The sequence below is a fragment of the Dermacentor andersoni genome, chromosome 8, assembly GCF_023375885.2.
Source record: "Dermacentor andersoni chromosome 8, qqDerAnde1_hic_scaffold, whole genome shotgun sequence".
Classification (NCBI taxonomy): domain Eukaryota; kingdom Metazoa; phylum Arthropoda; class Arachnida; order Ixodida; family Ixodidae; genus Dermacentor; species Dermacentor andersoni.
Window position 1 is genome coordinate 144,180,249 of NC_092821.1, and position 17,153 is coordinate 144,197,401.

Consider the following 17,153-nt stretch of genomic DNA (forward strand, 5'->3'; position numbering starts at 1 on the left):
CTTGGTTCAAGATGAAGCGCCAAATGTTTGCGATTACATCTTATCGCAAGAATTAACACATGAACAGTGAAGATTATGCGTAATCGATTTGTCTCAATGAATGGGCAGTTATTGTCAGAGACGAGATATTTTGTACATATTATGGGAATGAGTTAAACCAACTACATTGCAGTTCAGCAATGCCCTTTGACACTTGGGTTAATTGCTTGCCGCATTCGAAAATTTCATCCGACCGTTGTACTTGGATCTATAGGCCGCCAGCCCCCTTCGAGACCATTTGTTGCAAAATGTAAATGCCATTACGGTCATTATACCACTCCCTGCGTTTCGGTACTGGTTTAGAGTGCACACAATTTTTGGCGTATACAGAGCACCAATGTCATTCCCAGTGCACCAGCACCTGAACGCTGCAAGCTTGTTTACGTATGCACGTATGTCCACGGCTCTTCGTTCACTTAAACTACAACTATTAACTACAAAGCGCTTAAATTGAGAACATTGCGAGAACACGCATATATTTGCGCATATGATCAGCGAGGCCCATATGCGCGGCAAACTGCGACCGCAATAGAAGATGCGTATATATATTTATACGATCTGTTATTGCAGCTTTTGGTAGAAGGCTAGCTCTCACATTTTGTACGCATCTTCATAATGCGTACAGTTTGCGTGTTCAATAAAATATTGTTGGCTGAAACTTTACGAGTACGAGCGTTCATTCAGACAGCTTAAGTTTTCTCACAATAATACGGATGTTCGCATAACAAAAATACGGAATTCTGTCTGTTTTGTCCAAAACAGTGTATAGCCGTACATATGATTCCAGTGAAAATGTCCGTAAAGCTGAAAACGGAGAGCACTTTCCGTATATTAACGGCAGATTTTGCCGTATTTCTGAAATATGACATAGTTTCCGTATTTTTACCCTGCAGTTCTCCGTATAATGACGGAAATCCTCCGTATAATTACGGAAATTTTTTACAGTGTACGTTAAATTAGCAGCCTAGATTGCGCAGTTTTGACACGGTCTCGTAAATCTAGGAAGGTGGTCACGTTTCCTAAATGCTGTCTCATGTTCTTGCCAGACCAAAGAATGAACTTCTCTGGGAAGCAGCGCTTCTCGCGGACACCAGAGACGAAAACAATGGTTTCTTTTTCGCAAGGTACAAGCAAACAAGACGTAAAGGCAAATAAGCTAACATTCCTTGTTTTTTCTTCCGCTGTGTTAACATTCCTTGTTTACACAGCGGCTGCGCGTGCTCCTTCATTCGGTCCCGCTGAATTTTGAACGCTATTGCATGGATTGGCCAGGAAACGGCAATATTTAGATTTCAGCGCCGTTTTCCACAAAGTATGCGATGCAGAATACGTTTTTTTTTTTCTTTTCTTTTACGTGGTGGTACCATTAAGAAAAGTAAGGGTCTGCTGTGAGCCTACGGTGTCGAACGAAATGGGGACATACGACGTGAGTACAAAAGCAAACTGTTTCACACGTCAGCGATAAGTTCATCTGTAACATCGAGCTTGACGTGTACGCCAATATGAAGCAGGAGAAGCTACTCTGCTGTCAGATATGCTAAGCAAAGACGAGTACTGTTTATTTCGATCTTGCGATAAGCACGCTAATAGCCTTCCTGTTTTTCTAAGTGCCTTTTATTTGGTATAGATGTACGTGTATGCAAACGATCACTTTTCTTTAATGCTACTTCCCCTCAAAAAACCTAGGTGCGATGTTTTGAGCAACCAATTTCAATAACTTTGTATACTGTGGCCACGTCTCACTGCGTTTAAGCATGTGAACAACGCAACTGCATCAAAGAAATTTTGTTTGTGAGATTTTAACATTGCTGCGCGCTTTAACCGTTAGGCTCCGGCCAACTCCCACCCTTGAGTTTGTGGTGCAGTTCAAAAGCGCTTGGCATCACTTCGTAAGGGAGCAGTGTATTGAGAAGAGTGATAAGTGATCTTTGTTTTGGTGACAGTTACTTGCTATCAGTGCGAATGCTTGCAAATGCGTATGACAACAGGCAAAAATAAGTTGTGGATGATAAAGAACCCACAACTGCTGACGTCATTCTTACGAACAACAGCCGCCTCACGAACTGTGGATCCAGATATTGGAAAGAAATCATATTTGCGTTTTCAATTTGCGCCAATACAAGCATTCACAATCACAGCATTTCAAGTAGGCCGCATCTTGTGTGCAAAGATGACAATGTTTCTCATTCCATGGTCTTGTAGCGTACTTCATCTTGAAAGGAAGGCCCTGAATTGAGGCGGACGCGCACGCACGTGCCAAAGGTACAAAACATCATCGCTGTGCAGGTGAGTGCCACTCAATTTTACCGCGCGACACAGACGGAAATCGGGCATGCGAAAATAAAGACCTGACTTTGCTTGCAATTCGGCGCTCTTCTCATCTGCAAATTTCTCTGATATGTGCTGAATGACTCTCGCGGGTGTCGGATGTTTCGTGTTCTCGAGGCCGTCGTGGCACTGAACGACACAAGGACGCCGTGAATGGGCAGTCTTGCACGGTGACGAGGGCACGCTGGCAATCGCCGGAACCCCAACGCGCGCTCCAACTTAAACGTGAGCGCTGTGGCTCCTTGGACGACCCTCGACGTTCGCATCCCTCCGCTAGGGGAGCGATTGGCGCTTGCGTCGCAGGTGGAAATTTCGGGTTGCCTTGTTTACAGTCGATTTAGGCTCCGTAGGTGAAGGCGAGACCAGTGGTACGAACGGCATTTCAGCTCTGCTTTCTCGTCATAATGTGATTGACCGGCTGCTAGGGCGCAACCTTCGCAACCAATTGGGCGAGTGAAGTGCTTACAGCCTTCGTACTGCCACCCAAACCGCTGTTGCCGGTAGCAATAGTCTGGATTTAGCTAAGTAACAGGACCTATAGAGGACTTCCTGTAGGCGTCCGTTAGGACAGCATTGGGCGTTTATCACGTGTCTTGTATACCGTAATGGTCACTGCACACAGCAACAGTTCGTATAGCGAATTAAGAGAAACTAAACGTAACTTACTCTAGGCATTCCAAACTGAACAACCGGCGCTTGTGATTCGCTCTCTACCACCTGTACCGCTGCCCAGAGCACCAGTGGGGCGCGTCAAAGTGGGGAGAATTCAACGTGATTTCCTGTCGGAATGCATGGGTGAGAACTTATACAGCTGTTGACGTGCTGGCTGCCCTGTGTAGCAAAAGTTGGGGTATACCAAGTGAGGAAACAAACTGTGTTTTACTGAAGTCATTCTCACGCGAGATGTTCGCACTGAAGACGGTAACCACCGTGGTCGCTTAGTGGCTATGTCGTTGCGCTGCTAAGCACGAGGTGTCGGAATTTCGATTCCCTACTGCGGTACCCGCTTATCGATGGGGACCAAAATGCACAAACGTGTTGGTACCGTACATTGGGTACACAGGCAGTGAGTACCCACTACGGCATTCCTCATTATCACATCGTGGTCCTGGCATGTAAAACTCGAGACTTTTGTTATTGGTAACTGACGAGGTCAACGAAATTAACATTTTGCAGCTTTGTTGTGCGTTTTCAAAATGCAGAAGTTTATGCAGTGGCAAATGTTGGTTTTCTCCAATTTAAGCTTTTTTTTTTGTCAGTAACCTAAAAATGGTAAGAGTCACATTTCTTACACATATGTACATGCTATAAAAGAACTTTCTTGTGGTAAATTGTTTAAATATATCAAGTAGCTGTTCATAATTTTTAGCATTCGTACCTAATAATCTACCTTACTCAATGTGAAAATTTGTCTCAACACCGTCGTATTATTCTCCTTCCCAATTTGTCAAGAGACTTGCGCGAGTTCGTAATTGCGATTCCGACATACGTGGCCTGTAAAATAAAGCATGGTAAAACTGGTTCCTCGGTATGAAGAGATGCATGATGCTAACTCTAAACTTACTTCAATATAAGCCAGCTGTTGCTAGCCAGAAGCTCACCAGTAGAACTTCGAAGGCTTTCGATTCCGAACTGTCCGTTTTCGTCGATTCGGCGTTAACGCGAAAAGCTTTTACGTCAGAATTTGAGCACAAGCACTCTCAAGGGCCCGGTTGTCTGCATGAAATGAGTAAAGTACGTTTCCGTAAGCTCAACGTGCCGTTATCTGCTTGTGCTTTCCGCCTCTCTTCTTCAACTCCTGCGAGCACTTCCTGGCAAATCAGGAACTCAAACAAATTTTAGTTGCTTAATTCCAAGAAGTTACTCAAACCAAAGCTGACTCTAAGCAGACAAATCGAAAGATGCACGTAGAAGTAAACTTCCTACTTTACGAATGTTATTTTTTTCAGCTAAGCAAACTAATTAGACCACTTCGTAGTCACGCTCGCCTTAGGTGCGTCTGCAGCATCTTCCACTCCGGCATGACGCGCTGAAATTACTAGTCCCGCTGCAGGTTCTCGAGGGTTCGTGTGCCGGCGAGGTTCCATGCACGAATCTTCCGCGAAGTGTCCCTTTCTTCCCTGGGACAAAGCCATTCATCTCAAGGCATGCTCGCCCCACGCTCCTCCATTTTCCCGGAACGCGCACCGAGCATTTGAGCGTAAACGAGTCGGAGCTGCAAGCGGATGAGCCTGGAAAAAAGAAGGTCTCATCCACACACGGGCTTGTGCTGGCCTGGCTAAAGGAGGCGCTCAGTCGGGCTCAAGTCGTTTTCTTCTGAGCTTTCCGTTTACCTTTCCCTTTCCCTTTCCTATTCCCCTTTCCCCCACCCCCAGTGTAGGGTACCAAACCGAATGCTGTTCTGGTTGACCTCCCTGCCTTTCCTACCCTTGTTTTCTCTCTCTCTTTCCGTTTGCAGTAATTGCATGCAGGATGTATATATATATATATATATATATATATATATATATATATATTCATAGCATGAGAAGCCAACAAACTCTGCCACCAAGGACAACATAGGGGAAATCGCTTGCGCTTAATAAATGAAATAAAGAAACGCTAGATTATAGGAAATGAAAGCGGATGAAAAAACAACTTGCCGTAGGTGGGGGACAATTCCACATGCGAAGGCTGTGAAATCGTTTCACCTTTCTTCGCGGGAAGTTGCCGGCTTTCAGTAGTAGACAGTTTTACTTTTGCGTCAAGTGTGATACGTTGCCGTTACAGGCGATGCGCTAGGCCCATTGCGCATAGCGCCGCCTATCGGCGTAACCGGTGTAGACTCGCCGAGCGTGAACATGTAGCATGCTTTCATTGCTCGATATACCATGCTAGAGGATACAATAAGCTTAACGACAAATCGAATATTTTTGGTTTGATAGCACTCCTCATAGCGAGGGCATCCGAGCACTTCCGAGGCTAGGTGCCGTCTCTCTACGCCAGTGAGCGTCAGCATAAGTACCTGATCTCATTATCAACGAAGAACACCTCTAATAGTTCGCGCTTTGTATGAGATGCAATTAAACAAAGACTGACTTTATTATTTATTTGTTGCTTCCTTGAGTGAAAGACGGGGTGTGCTCGACGCGGGAGGCCGTTACGGTCTCACGGTTCCCGCACAACGCGCACATGCAACACGACGTAGGCAGACACCGGGCCAGGGCCACAGGATTTCTCGGGTCCGACGCCGGCGATCCACGATGGGTCGCGTTCGTCGACGCCACCCAATACGGTTCTTCCGACCGGCTCGTGGCCGCCGTGGTAGCTGACAGGGACAACTTCCTTAACGGCGCGTCGGTGCGGGGCTCGTGCCCGACACTAGCGGAACAGGTCGCGGTGGCCATCGCCCTCCGGAACGGGAGCTCACCGCAGGTCTACACGGATACCCGGGCGGCGGTCAGAGCTTTCGCCACGGGTTCGGTCTCGAGGGAGGCGGCCGCCATACTTTTTGGCAGGCGCGTCGCTCTCCACGTCATCACTTGGATTCTGGCCCTGATGGGGCCTCGGGTCTGCCCCGTCGTTCCCAACGCCAACGAGCTGGCCCACGCCCGCACGTGTGATTTCACTCACCGCGCCGGTGGAAACGCCGCTCGCGGGAGCGGACACGGGACTCCACAAGGACTCGCTGCACACGTTCAACGAAATCACAAAGCACTACCAGCTCGGGAGGAGGGTCTATCCCCCGCCCCACGCCAAGCTCTCTAGGCCCCAGTCTTCCAACCTTGGCATGATGCAGACGGGGTCCTATCCCAGCCTAGCCGGGTCAGCAGGTGCGCGGACTAGTTCAAGCCCGATTGTCCGGATTGCGGAGATCCCTTCTGCACTTTAGAGCACATGCTCTGGCGCTGTCCCTCGTTACGGGACCACGTTCATCTCACCACGGAAAAGAATTGGGAGGGGGCGCTCACGAGCTCCAACCTCGCCGCTCAGCTACGTGCCGTCCAGGGGGCCCGCGGCGCGGCGGTCAGGCACGGCCTGTCCGTGCCTGAAGTCGCTTCTCAGCACCCGAATAAAGTTCACTGCCTGCCTACCTGCCTGCCTGCTGTTGCCCCCGAAAGGAAGCAGCAAACGATAATTCGCATTGTAGCAGGAGGTTCGGGCTGGTGTTTGCGCTGTCATGCTGTTATGCCACCACGCTAGTCGGCTCATTAGTGAGCGGTATTAGAGGCGCATGCGCGGTTGGCCCAACGTATGATGCGTCATGCAAAGCTCTCTTTAACGTCACAACATCGACAGCACGGCATGTCAGCGCCTTATAAACGGTGAGACGCGATGAGATCACCATTGGTATGCGCAAAACGCACCAAGCGTCTAGTGCGACCATTGTGTGCAGACCTCATCCGGAGCGCGGAAGTGGTACGCTGCATGGATGGATGGATGTTATGAGCTTTGGAACGGGGCGGTGGGTTGTGCCGCTAAGCTCTTGCTATTATATTGCCTATTCTCCTGCCTAGGTTAAACAATAAAAAAAAAAAAAAACTCTGTGAACTCCCACAACCAAATTTTCTGATCCACTATTGCGAACTGGGCTTTTGTACGTCCCCGTTTTTTGTCGTTTCCCTACTTCCACCAATCCTCCAATCGCCTTTTACTACGCTTCTGAGGCCCTTAGCGCCACCTACCGATGCAACCTCGAACAACAGAGTTGTTTCTGAACATGCGCTTCACGGCGCGCAGCGCGTCGCAACTCGATGTCATATCAATGTTTGTCCCTTGCACCGCTCCCCATTTCCTATGATTTGGCCCGATGACAAAGAGAGCCGGCACCAGACTCAAGGTAGCAGGAATGGTTCTTTATTAGTGCGTGTGCTATCGCAACGCAATCGCTTATCATGCAAAAAAAGAAAAAAAAAACTCTGTCCTCGTGCATTCTGTAAGCGGGCTGAACCATCAAAAACGGGGAGAGCTGCGCATGGCTATGACCGCTTGCGGCGAAGCTGTGTCCGCCCAGAAGCGCGTGCTCGGATGCGCATGCTGTGTCGTTCCTGCTTGATGCGAGAGGCGATGTGAAATACCTCGAAAGCGTTTTACTATACCGTGCTCTTTAGTAGGGAAGTTTTATTCGTATCATTCACGAACATATTCTCACGATGCAGCGTTGTCAAAATTCTATACAATATTGGTGTATACACCGTTCCCGACGACCGAGCGAGATCGGAACAAAAACGACATCCTTCTCGCGGAGCAGTTTGCCCTAGACCAACCAGATGGCGCTTCTACGGCACGTTGGGCGGCGGGCCTCACGTTGCTTCAGCGACAGCACAGCAACACCAAACCATTGCCGCTTCTAGCGCGTTACTGTGCGATTAGCTGTCAGAAATGCAACTGGGTGTTTGGGAACGCTATGTGCGCCATTCCTGGTGCAAAATGACGAACAGTAGAGGGAAGGCGTGTGCAGCAAGTTCGCTGCGAAAATAGTGACTCGTATATCGGGGCGTGAAATTATTGTGTGTGACCGAGTCCCCCGACCACTGCTGCATAAGGACTGCCTGTGTTGCCTGCCCTTCGTGGTTTACCGTTATCCTCGTAGATGAGAAAGTTTCCTCGTCCACCAACGTTGTATCGCTAACACCCAAAGAAAGGAATTCAACCACGGAACATCGACAAGAGTGAGTACCACTCGTTACACAGTGGCAAAGGCAGTAACGCCGCTTCCTGGCATAGTAGTTGTCACACGTTATAACAACCACCCAAACTGGCGCTTAACATTACGTCCACTCTACCACCAATCTATCAAGAATAACTAAATGGGCGCACACTTTCTTTTTGCACCCTCAAGACCGAAGGATTACAGAGGGGAGTGGGTAAAAAACATATACGTCAGTGAATAACATAGCAGCAAAAGGTGGTTAGTTATTACAGCAAAATTGATTAGTTAACTGTATCCGGAAGTGATGTGTGATAAGGCCGAACTAAACTTGGAGTTGACCGTATTTGCGACAACTGCGCAATCACTTGAATAAATGCACCGAAGCATGCATGACGGTGACTTTGCCGACGACGCACGAATGTTCGAAGCTGAAAGCTTCGTAACGGTCCCCACGGTAGTCGAGCAACTAGCGACAATACGTCTTTGCTGCAAGCGCAGCAAGAACAAGTCGATCGCCACACATCCGCTAGCGATCCGGAAGCAAATAAACAATCGTATAGTGACCCCACTGAGGAACTTTGCCAAGTCAGGAACACGGCAAGCCGCTGATTCAAGGAAGGAAAAAGTGGAGAAGGAAGGCAGGGAGGTTAACCAGTTTTGCCTAACCGGTTTGCTACCCTACACATGGGAGTGGGACGGGGGGGATGAAAGATGGGGAGAAGAAATAGAGGGCACATAACACGGCACACACATCGTTGGTTACAGTCTGTCACTCTTGTGCGGTACGTGACATCACTGTCACAGCCGCTTGTCCAAGCCCGTATCCTTCATAAACCGAAGTAGTCCCTTCGTCGCCTTCAGCTGCGATGTCTTCAGCCGGCGATATGTGAAAATGGTTGCAACTGACAATGGTCTATTGTCAAGGTGCGCTAGAACGGATGCCATGGACTGTCTCTGAACATTATATTCAGGACAGTCGCACAGAATGTGTTCCAGCGTCTCCTCGCAAAGACAGGCATTGCAGAGAGCGTTGTCGGCCATTCCAATGCGAAACGAGTAAGATTTCGTGATTCAAAGTGTGAGCCAAACAAAGGATGAAACGCAATACGCGTAGATCCAAATTCAATTCATAAGCGGGAAATTTGGACTGCTTGGTATACATTTCTGACCACGCTTCTAGTACAAGCACCGTATATGACGCTGCTCACGCATAGGACTATGCGTAATGAGCTCCGAAAGGGCTTAAACGTCCTCTGAAGCTGCGGCCAAAGTTCCACCTAGTCACCGTAAACGATACCTGCCGAAACAAAGGTTTTTGCTGAGCCGCACTCACGTCGCGCACATCTATTGTAAGTACGGAGGCAACGAAGACAGCTGAGGCAGGCAATGGACGCGTCACCACGTGATAAAACATGGCGGCGCCCACGGGATAACCGTGAAACGGGTTTATATGTGAAGCACCATCGGTATATAACACAAGTGGCGTGGTACACTCTATTCTTCAAAACCGAAAGCTTTAAAGAATCGCGTGTGCCAGGGCCTTAGAAGCACATCGACACTTATAGGCAGCCGTCACCTGGGCTTTACGTCAGCAGGCTAACAATGTCGCGGGATGCAGTGGGTGAGTGAATAAGCTTTTATTTGGTCCAGCAAAACACGACAAAACGCACACCCGGCTAATCTCACTACGGGACTGACAGATATAGCCTGCCGGCCCGATCGCGAGCGTGCTGGACGGCCAGGATTTGGTCCTCGAAGACGGGACTTCGCAGGAGCGCGTCCCACTCTTCCTTGGTGAACTTCGGGCCCAGTGACCGCCACTCCCAGAGCATATGAGGCAAAGTAGCAACCTCACCACAGGCCACGCAAGAACAATTGGATAAATCTCGGGATATATATCATTAAGGGACACCGGATTTGGGTAGGAGTTCGCTTGCAAGAGTCTAAATGTGACCGCCTGCGGCCTGCTTACCTTGGAGTGAGGCGGCGGGAAAACCTTTGTCTCTAAGTAGAAGAATTTAGTAAGTTATCACGTGATGCAGACGTTACCTCGTGCGTACAACTCCGACTTCGCGTCTGTTCAACCTTTCAGCCGTTCTCCCTTTTTTTTTTTCAGCAATATGCAGTATTTATGGGTTTTTATGCTCAAGTATATGTCACCAAGAGCAGAATTTTTTTTTTTTGAAGTAGGCCTTTCTAACCTTTCTCTGCCTACCTTTGTGGTCATTAGGTGGGCACGAAATGACAAAGTGTCGCCATCTTGCGGATTTGAGTGATGAGGATTGCGTGACGCGCGTACAGGGACAGATTTTCGTTAGAGCCTAGCAGAGAACACATCCGTGTTGAAAAAAAAAAATACCCCTACGTTAGCATTTGGCTAGGACATGTCCCATGGAAGGCCGACACAGCGAAATCTTGTGAATATAATCTTTGTCAGCCAAAGCCATGCATAAATCAAAGTTTTTGCAGCTTCATTCTCTTTTTTACACTTATGAAAAGAAAGTTACCTTATCCGTATTTTTTTTTCTGTGAAGGCTGTGGCTTTGTGACTTCTGCAGGGATCCGACTCTCCTTTCGATTCATCTGCATCCTAGGTCCTGCCTTCGCTATGTTACAGGCTTCTTTCTTTCTTTCTTTCTTTCTTTCTTTCTTTCTTTCTTTCTTTCTTTCTTTCTTTCTTTCTTTCTTTCTTTCTTTCTTTCTTTCTTTCTTTTTTGTTTTTTGAGACTGCCTACCACAAGCTTTCGCAGGCATTGTGGTTGCAAGGCCCGCTGAAGGAGCTCAAGCGAGTGAGTCCCATGGGTTTTGCAAAAGCGAACAGGTCGCGTTTGAACTACAGGTGGCAGATATTTTTTTCACACTAAGCACGTTCGGTTCGCTCCTACCACCAACAGTTTGTCATGTGCGAAGTTTGCGTGCAGACGAGGGACGCGCAAGCTGCTTGCTTTAGGCGGTCAACGCATGCTTAGCGGCTGCTTTCACAGGGAAAGCTCAGAAAGTCGGGGATAGCGCACTGCGGAACGTGGCCTGGAAGTACTCCACCCCCCCCACCCCTCTTCGCCATCCTCATCGACTGGAAATGTGACGGCAAAAGGCTTAGCGACACGGTACCCGCGCAGTGTACCGACGGTGGTGCGAATTTATGCTCGCTGGAGTTGTGCTTCATTTATCTTCGTTGGCGTTCAGAAATCGCTGACAGGGTCTGCTGATCCTTTGTTTTTGTTTTTTTGCTACCTTTTTTTAAAGTTTTTTTTGTGTAGGAATAAAGAGAACCAGGCAAAGCTGCGTAAGTTAATACGCAGCGTCATTGAACCAAAAATAACAGGAATATAAATGGTATGCTTTCTTTTACTTCACCTGCAGTCTGTGTATAAATTGCAAATACTGTTCTCGTTACGCTAGTTCATATAAGAAATTGCGTAGAAGTGCTATGCTTTCTTAGGAAACAACTCGCATTAACGCACAAGCTTCAAGGCGTGGGCGTAGCTTTATAGCGATAGATGGTTTATTAAAAAATTATGGGGTTTTACGTGCCAAAACCACTTTGATGGTTTATTCTTTAACGATGTTTGTATCGACGCAAAATAATCAAGAACGTGTTTTTCTTTTAAATTACATGAGATGCGATGTACAATATAGATGAATTTATTTTATATAGCCCAAATGCACTCATAAATTATCCTTCTCGCAACTTCATTCGCTTCTTTTACATTTAGGAAATAAAAAAAATGAGTTTGATTCATCATTACATATATTACCCCAAGTATTTCTTCATAGGATTATATAAGACGTACGATGTATCACACAATGTACATTGCAAATCATTTTTAAATGTACAACATTTTCACATTGGTGAACATAGGGGGAAACAAAGCTTCCCTTTAAGAAATACCGAAGCAACCTTCAGTTTCAAATTCAGTTGCTACCCGTAGTGTGGAACCAGTCCTTTCTTTTACGTTGTCAAGTAGGTAAAAACCCAATTTCAAGCTATAACTTTTTTTTTCAGCTTTTGGAGAAGTAGTCTACATTTTCGACATGTGTAGGCGTTTGCCCATCGTAATCCTTTTTCTTGAGCCTGTTTATAGTACCACACATTGTTATTTGGCAATTGGAATGTGTTATTCTTGGCATGTCCAAGCATATCTGAGGAACGACATAAATAGGGTTCTTAAACTGGCCCCACAGATCACGGCACACACGAAGGCCCTAACTTCAAATGTTGCAATATCGCTTCGTAGTGAAAAATAGCCACGTATGCCAGCGTCGCCAGTTATAAAGGCAAAAAAGAAGGCAACACATCCTACTTATGACAGACCTACACATTTGTGGACCGTTGCAACTGCCGCAGTGATACGCGACATCGAGGCTAGTGTTAGTATTGGAGGGCGAAGAGCACCAGAAGCATGTGAGCCCGAGGCACAAACCGTGGCTAGTCTATGCTGGCCAAGAGTGATGCTGCTTACTAGGGCTGCGGGGCCGCGCACATCCCCTTACAAGACGAGCACATTCCTTTTCCTTCCGTAACGTTGCTAATTGAAAAACCTGGCTTACTCTGACAACTACGTGCATAAATATTTCGTAATTAGTGCAGCGCAAACAACAAAGGTGAAGAGGAGACACTAAACGACAGGACTACGCGCTAGCTATAAACTGTGGCTTTTCATTGTTCTTTTTATTTTTACTAACTTATTTATTTACACATACTGCAGCCCCAATGAGGCTATTGCAGGAGTGGGATGAACAACAAACATACAAACATTTATAAACAAGCTTGCGTGCATTGTTTCAGTGGTAGTGAACTGATGTTGCCCCGGTAATGAATTCCAGACTGATGATGAAAAACAAAACTGTTTCATTGGAAACAAACGTTTCATAGAGACGTTAAGCCTCCCAATGCGCATGCTCACTATAGATATGGGACATCACATCACTGTCTAACAACAACAACAAAAAACAGCGGCATCGACATGACGTAACAATCAGATAACTAACGCATCAATTTCGCCGTCCCGAAGGGCGCTTTCACGTGCCATTCTCAGTTCTCATAAATACTTGTTTGTTCTCTCCAACTCTACAGCGCTCTCACATATGTCGGTTTTTCCCGATGAATAAATGCGGCAGTTTGGAAGTGTCCTTAGCTTGTTCTCGCTGTCGGAGATCGCGTTTGATCACATATGGGCCAAACGGAAACTCGCATTTCGCACTGTCGATCGGCGGGTAATGGGGAGAACGATGGCGTCGAAGACAATTACTAAGTTAAAGAAGAGAATGGGTTGGCGATACTTGTCTTTTACTTATAATAGCATAGTAAGCTACATAAACTAATTCGCCGTAAGAGAATAATATATTGGTACAGAGCTGCTTGCAACGGCAGGAGGCAGACTTTTTTTTTGCATCATTCATATATTTCTAAGGGCTAGTCTAGGCTATCTGTTTCGTTTGACACGAAATAAGAAGAAATAGAAATCTGGAAAAAAAGGAGGAAATAAATAAAAAGCGAAAGCATGATTAAATGTTCTTCTTGCCCACTTCTGTTTGCTCCTGCTACGTGGGGTGACTTAGGGCCCTTTTTGTTTGTTTTGTTTTGATAATATCCTCAGCGCCTGCTTCGCTTCCATGTTCTGACGACTTTTCTTACCCTCCTATTTGTTATTGCACTTCTTCCTATACCCCTCTTGCCTTGGCTGCCAAAAGGCCGCGGGCTGTATTGGAAAAATAGATAAATAATAAAGAACCGTGTCTTCCCGTTATTGTCAGAGCATAGCAAAAACACATTTGCGTGGTAATTTTGTCATGAAAGAGAAGTTTGAAAAAGTACTTAGACCATATGTATATATATATATATATATATATATATATATATATATATATATCACATAATGTGTGGAACATCATACCGATAAAAGGTACAGAAGGTGAATAAGCAAACAAACAATTAAAGAAGCGACAACGACATGAGCCTAACCTTATCTTATGGAAAAGAAACTAACATTTTGGCGACCTTCCTTGTCTAAGGCCCTTACACGTGAAGGCTGTACGGACTTATACTTACTGCATTTCTTCAGTCATTTGTACAGCTCAGAAAACTTCAGTGCAATGAAACTTTGACGTCAAACGTCATAGGCCGCATTCCCAACGTCGAGTCGGTAATCAATTAACAAACACATTTCATCGCCTCCGCACAAGTAATTTACTAACCTTCGTCATCATCAGCATAACAAATATATTAAGTGTAACATAATATGCTGATTCCCGCTGCAGTATGAAGGCCTCTCCCAGCGATCTCCAATTACCCCTGTCTTGCGCTAGCTGATTGTAACTTGTGCCTCCAAATTATCTAAATTCATCCTCCCACCTAATTTTCTGCCACCCTCGACTACACCTCCCTTCCCTTGTCATCCATTCTGCAAGTCTTCATCAACCATCAACTAGTTCCGGTGGCGCTGTAGTTATACCAACAATGAGAATAACCCAGCGGTTCAAGACTTCCCATGTCACTACGTGTACAGTTGCAGAGCTCGCGGCTCTCCGCGACGCGCTTCATGTGATAAATGCTGAAAGTCCTAGAAGATGGGCAGTCTTTTGCGATTCAAGGCCGGCCTTGCAATGTCTGCAGTCGTTTCTTCGACATGGAGCTCACGATCAGCTCACGTGTTAAATCGTGGAACTTGTCCATCGCTTAGAAGAAAAAGGCCATGATATCTCTTGCCAGTGGATGCCAGGTCATTGCGGTATCATAGGAAATGATGACGCCGATAAGGCAGCTCGGACGTCAAATCAAGAAGACTACAGCGTCCCCATTCCTCTCTCAAGGACCGACGCCGCGAGACAACTTGGCATTCTAGCACGCACGATCTCCTGCTGAAAGTCCTAGAAGATGGGCAGTCTTTTGCGATTCAAGGCCGGCCTTGCAATGTCTGCAGTCGTTTCTTCGACATGGAGCTCACGATCAGCTCACGTGTTAAATCGTGGAACTTATCCATCGCTTAGGAGAAAAAGGCCATGATATCTCTTGCCAGTGGATGCCAGGTCATTGCGGTATCATAGGAAATGATGACGCCGATAAGGCAGCTCGGACGTCAAATCAAGAAGACTACAGCGTCCCCATTCCTCTCTCAAGGACCGACGCCGCGAGACAACTTGGCATTCTAGCACGCACGATCTCCTTAGCAGAGTGGAATACCGCACTTACAAGGCGCACAAAACAGCACAAACTAAACCCGTCACTTCAACTCAGACCACTAGCCGGTCTGCACCAACGTGAAGCGTCTCTTCCGTGTCGGATATGGCTTGGAATTGCCTTCACGAATGCCTACTCAGCACTAATTGGAATGGCTGACAGTCCTGCATGTGATGTTTGCGGATGCGAGGAGAACACTGACCACTTATTGTGCCATTGTCCTCAATTTCAAGTACAAAGACAATCTTTGTCCAACACATTGAGGAAATTCGATGATCGTCCTCTGAGTGAACAGACAGTACTATACAGCACCGTCCCGACCGATCATCGGCTCAGAAGGCAGTGAAGGCACTTTTGTGCTTTCTCAGAACTTCAGGTTTTCTCGAGTGGCTTTAACTCAAGTGCTGTCCGTACACGTATCTACACCTTCTCTCTCCCTTCTCTCGCTTCCACTTCTCCCTTCCCCCAGCGTAGGGTAGCCAACCAGACTATTGAATGGTTAACATCATGGCCTTCCTATATTACTCTCTCTCTCTCTCACTCTAACTCTAATCGTCCACCAGCTATCTGCCATACGCCTTACATTACCTTCCCAGCTTCATTCTTTTTTTCTCTTAATGTGAACTAGAATATCTGCTATCCCAGTTCGCTCTCTGATCCACACCATGCTCTTCCTGGCTCTTAACGTCACGCCTAACATTTTTCGTTTCACTGGGCCGTTCTAAACACGTACACAAACGCGGACTTTTTCCGGTGATCTGAACTTCTCGAGAAAGAGAGAGAGCGAGAGAGAGAAACAAAGGAAAGGTAAGGAATTTAACCAGAGATTATCTCCGGTTGGCTACCCTGTATCGGTAGAGGGGCAAAGGGATGCGATAGGTGAGAGAGAGAGAAAAATGATAAAAAATAAAAAAAACACATGCACACGTGCACAAATACACACAAACTATTGCTGTGGACAGTGTCACGCAGTCTGCGAAGGTGTTCCTAGCGTTACGCAGTGTGACCGTCGAACCCTACATCCCACAGTGTGGGGACACAGAGAGAGAGAGAGAGCATATGATAAATGAAAGGTCGGGAGGATAACCAGGACTGAGCCTGGCTAGCCTGAGGTGGAGGGGCGGCGTTTTACTCCGGCAGCAACTGCGTATTACGCGGCCGCGCGCACCGTATCTTCAAAACGATTTGCGCTGTGAGCAGAGTCTAGGCTGGGTCTAGGTGCACCAATGGATAATACCGTTGTGCGGGCTGCGCTTTCGCCGCTCAGTTTGCGTTGAAGCGATAGGCAGCACAAAGGTCACTTCGCGCACTGCTACTGCCGCGCTTCTTCACGCCGGCGTTATGACAGGGAGTGTCCTCGGTCATCGAGTGTGATATGATCATGTCTCGTTTGCGCGCTGACACCATGCTTGTTAATTTAGCTACTAAGCGAATGTTTACAAGTTTATACGGTGGATAAAACTACTATCCTTACTTCGTATAGATGTCTACTGATTTGCTATCGCAATCGATGATTCGCCTTTCGGGCGATACTGTGACTTTTGTTCTCCATCTCACTGACGAAACTAAGTTTCTGATTTGGCGCGGCAGGCCTATCACGACTCGCTTTTCACAAGATGGTCTTAGTTATTAAATTTGTGCCACAGCGATACATTGCTATAATGATGAAAATTTTGCGAACGTGATGTTTCATGATCGGATGTGGTACTTTCGCTGTACTCTTTGTTGCAATTTTTTTTCCTTTCTTTCCATTTTATCACGCTTTGGTGCAGTAGTAGCCTGCCCCTGTAAGAGGTTTCACCGATTTCGTAAATGCATCTATTGAAAGAAAAAATGAAAGAAAAACGTACAGGTACCTCGTTTCGGCGGTAATAATAGTTTTCTTTTGAAGTGCTCTCTTGTAATATTGAAAGAAATGAACATCCAAATATTTTTCTTGTACTGCGGAATTCCAAAAAAATTTTCCATCGGATA

The 17,153-nt window shown here is 46.6% G+C and overlaps 1 protein-coding gene across 17 annotated transcripts in view; it reads left to right on the forward strand.

Moving 5' to 3' along the window:
• LOC129384282 (uncharacterized) overlaps positions 1-17,153 on the forward strand; it is a 667,107-nt gene that overhangs the window by 175,432 nt on the left and 474,522 nt on the right. For 16 of the 17 annotated variants that reach the window (XR_011896160.1, XR_011896161.1, XM_072289999.1 and 13 more), the window contains one exon: positions 2,242-2,325. The exons of the other annotated variant lie outside the window; for it this stretch is intronic. The gene's annotated coding sequence lies outside the window, so the exon portion shown is untranslated. The remainder of the gene's footprint in view (positions 1-2,241; positions 2,326-17,153) is intronic. 17 annotated transcript variants of the gene reach the window in all.